Source organism: Cottoperca gobio, unplaced genomic scaffold, assembly GCF_900634415.1.
Source record: "Cottoperca gobio unplaced genomic scaffold, fCotGob3.1 fCotGob3_268arrow_ctg1, whole genome shotgun sequence".
NCBI lineage: Eukaryota > Metazoa > Chordata > Actinopteri > Perciformes > Bovichtidae > Cottoperca > Cottoperca gobio.
Window position 1 is genome coordinate 21895 of NW_021166884.1, and position 5391 is coordinate 27285.

General features: G+C 41.4%; 1 long non-coding RNA gene across 1 annotated transcript; it reads left to right on the forward strand.

Moving 5' to 3' along the window:
• Positions 1–1653: 1653 nt before the first annotated feature.
• LOC115005146 (uncharacterized) lies at positions 1654–2860 on the forward strand. Its single transcript, XR_003831927.1, has 3 exons — positions 1654–1822; positions 2019–2172; positions 2741–2860. It is a non-coding gene; the product is annotated as an uncharacterized LOC115005146 (long non-coding RNA).
• The last annotated feature ends 2531 nt before the right edge of the window (positions 2861–5391 follow it).

Below are 5391 nucleotides of genomic sequence, written 5' to 3' on the forward strand. Positions count from 1 at the left end.
CCGACTGTTTGACACGTCCTCAGGTGAGTGAGCACAGGTGTGCAGACGGACTGAATCCTGCGCAGGTCAGACGAGTGCTCAGACTCTCCGTCTGTCCTCGTGCAGTTTCATTGGCCGCCTGTCGGCTCCGGCGCTGCAGACATTTTGGGTGGGCCGGTGTGAGAAACAAACCTCTGACTCAGCGCCAAACTCCAGCCAGGATTTATCATGTTCTGTTTATGAAGATGACAGTAATTAGTGCAGGTTTATCTGAAGCTCGCTGCTGAGCGTTCCACTTCCACCCTGATATTAAAATACCTGTGGAACTCTGACGGGAGGCTTTGTTCTGCAGGAGTCTGCCTGCAGTACGCTGCTGCACCTTCACGCAATCACGTCTACACCTCAGCTGACTCCAGACTGAGCTTTCACAACAACAACTCAAGAGCATGCAGCAAATATACTTTAGCAAAGACGAGGAAGGTGTGGGAGCAGCTGAACGATACACGTGATGTTCATTATCAGGTGACGGAGTTAAGCAGAAATCAGGAGGATTGACGAGCTGCGTTCACGTCTTTAAAGTGTTGCAGCTGCGATAATCTAAGGTCGTGAAGTTCCAACAGCAGAAAGTCCATCTGAGGACACGTTCAACGTGCTAATGTTGCTACAGGAAGCTAACTTTGCCACACATGGTGCAAATTGAAATGTTTTAACAAGACTCACGTCGGAAACACAGCAGAGTGGCTACGTGCGGCCTGCGGCGAGCTGCCACGCCGTGTATCTATGGACGCTCCGCTGACGTGTTGACTTATGTGACACAGAAGCTCTTCCAGCCTGAAACACATGAAAAGAGAAGAATGTAGACATTGTGATGATCCACAGTTCGCCTGCTGTGTGGGGGGCGAGATGAACCAAAGTGTTGGACAAATTTAAAATGTTTCCGGTTTTGATGGCGTGACAGGAAACAGAACAGGAAGTCAGTTTGTAAACACGTGGAACTACGAGGAGCTCAACTTCCAGGAGCCGGACATGCTAAAGAGGAGCGCTAACATATCCTCCTTTCATTCTGTGAAGATGTGTTTGTTCCTGCAGCCGATATTTAGCTTCCTGAAATGAATAATAGGCTAAAGATAAAGCATGTGAGAAGCTTTAACAACAGTTATCTCTGTGTCCTCATAAGAGCAACATCTTTGCATTATTTATATAACATTATATATATATATATATAACTTTCTCCTTCAGCTTCTGAAAGAATCAGTTTGATATGTTTTGCCCTTCTGTCAGACTCTCAAACTGTACGTCATCTCACTTGTATACAGACTTTGTCTTCGCTTCATGCATGAACAGAAACTGAAGTAAAGATCTGAAGAATGTTCCTGCAGTTCATCTTCAGGTTTGGAGGCTTCGCTGCCTGCAGACGTAAAGACTTCCTCCGTCTGCCGTCACACCGGTCTGACATTTGGACCCAGGCTATTTAAAGCGGGTCTGCCCTGGTCTGAGTCAGGGCTCAGAGATGTGTGCGTGAGTGTGTTTGCGTATGTGTGTGTGTGGGTCGGCGTGGCGTGGCGTTGTGTTTGCGTCTGTCGGCTGCAGGGCGAAGCCTGAAGTCTGGAGTGTAAAGTCAGAAAACACCCACAGCAGTGTGAAACCAGCATGAGTCACTCTGAGCCTGTGTGTGTGTGCGTGTGTGTGTGCGTGTGTGTGTGTGTGTGTGTGTGTAAGGTGTGGGATCAGATTCCTGCAGCAGCTCTTGTTTGTTCTTGGACATATTTTGGGATGAGCTGTTTTATGCTGCACGCTATCTGCACATTTTTCTTCTTCCCACTGCAGAGACACGCCTCGTCAAGTGAGCTTTCTCAACACTGTGTGTGTGTGCGTGTGTGTGTGTGTGTGTGTGTGTGTGTGTGTCCTGTATGGAGCTCTGTAGCCACGTTACACAGTGAAGTCTGATCCTCCTGCAGCTCTGGACCCTTGTATCAGATGAAAGCTCCTCCAGCTGGTTTGAACGTCACATTTCAAGCTTCTTATCTTCTACGTTTTAGAGATCAGATGTCTGATCCGAGACGCAGGAAGTGACTTACTGCAGCTTCATATCTGAGCCGTGAGACATTCAAATGAACCCGTGTTATGAAGACAGGGAGCTTCTTCTCTGTTGACTGGCAGAGTCATGAGCTCTGTGTGACCTTTATTTTGAAGGTAACAGTTTAATATTTATTTCTTTAACTCACATATTTGGTTATAATTGTTATTTTCTCACCTGGAAACAAACTTAAACTTAACATAGTTTAGTCTCAAAGTCTCATGACTCCCATACGACGCAGCCAGCGGCTCCATGCAGATTATTAAATATGTCTGTTAATTGCTTCCCCCCCCCCCCCCCCGACCAGGGACATGATGAAGAAAACGTGTTAGATGTGTTTTTGCTTTCTACATCTGCCAACTGTAAACTATAATTGATCAAATAAAGAGAATGCAAAAAACAGCAGCTTTAAATAACAGTCGCTGGTTTACGGAGCGTTTAAATAAATACATATGATCGTGCAAAGGATTGTGATGCACAGATAAGTGAGGGGGGGTCGGGGTCTGCTGTGATGTTCTGTGGTTGGCGCCCCTCCCTCTGCAGGGCGAGGCCTGTGGTGCGGGTGGTTTGGGGTGTGAGGAGGGTCTTCTGTGTGTTTGGGGGGTCGACCAGGACGGGGTTTGGGCTCTTGTGGTGGTCGGGGGTCTATTTGAGTCTCTTCTCCCCCTGATTTCTAACCAACAGAGAGAAGAATAAGTGATGAAGGGTGGAGCAGTTGTTGGTGGAGAGTAACTAAGTATATATACCCAAGTACTGTAAGTACAAACTCGAGGTACTTGTACTGTATTGTATGTTACTTTATACTTCTCCACTACATCTCACAGGTAAATATTCTCCTGTTACTCCACTACACTTATCAGCTTTAGTTCCTTGTCACAGTTTTATTCATTCCTGTCAGTTAAACATGTATCTCCAGGTGTTTGTGATGAAGTTTCCTTCATGAGATGATTCTCCTCTTCTTCAGAGAAATTATTTATTTAAAAGGTCTCTTGATCAGCTGGAAGATGATGTCACAAAGCAGAAAACTGTTTTTCTGAGGAACTCATGAAGAGTTGACTTTTTAGAGACAAAGATACAAAAAACATGATGATGTTATAGAATCTGATGCATCGTGTACATTAAACTACCAACAGGATGTAAAGGAGGGAAACATCTGCAGCAGGAACATGTAACACACACATTAATGCAGCAGGAACATGTAACACACACATTAATGTAGCAGGAACATGTAACACACACATTAATGTAACAGGAACATGTAACACACACATTAATGCAACAGGAACATGTAACACACACATTAATGCAACAGGAACATGTAACACACACATTAATGTAACACACACATTAATGTAACAGGAACATGTAACACACACATTAATGTAACGGGAACATGTAACACACACATTAATGCAACAGGAACATGTAACACACACATTAATGTAACAGGAACATGTAACACACACATTAATGTAACAGGAACATGTAACACACACATTAATGTAACAGGAACATGTAACACACACATTAATGTAACAGGAACATGTAACACACACATTAATGTAACAGGAACATGTAACACACACATTAATGTAACAGGAACATGTAACACACACATTAATGTAACAGGAACATGTAACACACACATTAATGGCAACAGGAACATGTAACACACACATTAATGTAACAGGAACATGTAACACACACATTAATGTAACAGGAACATGTAACACACACATTAATGTAACAGGAACATGTAACACACACATTAATGTAACAGGAGCATGTAACACACACATTAATGTAACAGGAACATGTAACACACACATTAATGCAGCAGGAACATGTAACACACACATTAATGCAACAGGAACATGTAACACACACATTAATGCAGCAGGAACATGTAACACACACATTAATGTAACAGGAACATATAACACACACATTAATGCAACAGGAACATGTAACACACACATTAATGTAACAGGAACATGTAACACACACATTAATGTAGCAGGAACATGTAACACACACATTAATGTAACAGGAACATGTAACACACACATTAATGTAACAGGGAACATGTAACACACACATTAATGTAACGGGAACATGTAACACACACATTAATGTAACAGGAACATGTAACACACACATTAATGTAGCAGGAACATGTAACACACACATTAATGCAACAGGAACATGTAACACACACATTAATGTAACACACACATTAATGTAACAGGAACATGTAACACACACATTAATGTAACGGGAACATGTAACACACACATTAATGCAACAGGAACATGTAACACACACATTAATGTAACAGGAACATGTAACACACACATTAATGTAACAGGAACATGTAACACACACATTAATGTAACAGGAACATGTAACACACACATTAATGTAACAGGAACATGTAACACACACATTAATGCAACAGGAACATGTAACACACACATTAATGTAACAGGAACATGTAACACACACATTAATGTAACAGGAACATGTAACACACACATTAATGTAACAGGAACATGTAACACACACATTAATGTAACAGGAACATGTAACACACACATTAATGCAGCAGGAACATGTAACACACACATTAATGCAACAGGAACATGTAACACACACATTAATGCAGCAGGAACATGTAACACACACATTAATGTAACAGGAACATGTAACACACACATTAATGCAACAGGAACATGTAACACACACATTAATGTAGCAGGAACATGTAACACACACATTAATGTAACGGGAACATGTAACACACACATTAATGTAACAGGAACATGTAACACACACATTAATGTAGCAGGAACATGTAACACACACATTAATGCAACAGGAACATGTAACACACACATTAATGTAACACACACATTAATGTAACAGGAACATGTAACACACACATTAATGTAACGGGAACATGTAACACACACATTAATGCAACAGGAACATGTAACACACACATTAATGTAACAGGAACATGTAACACACACATTAATGTAACAGGAACATGTAACACACACATTAATGTAACAGGAACATGTAACACACACATTAATGCAACAGGAACATGTAACACACACATTAATGCAACAGGAACATGTAACACACACATTAATGTAACAGGAACATGTAACACACACATTAATGCAGCAGGAACATGTAACACACACATTAATGTAACAGGAACATGTAACACACACATTAATGCAACAGGAACATCAGATATAATATAAAACACTGACAGGGAACATTTTACTGCACATTCAATATCAGTATTTTATGTGAGAAACCCA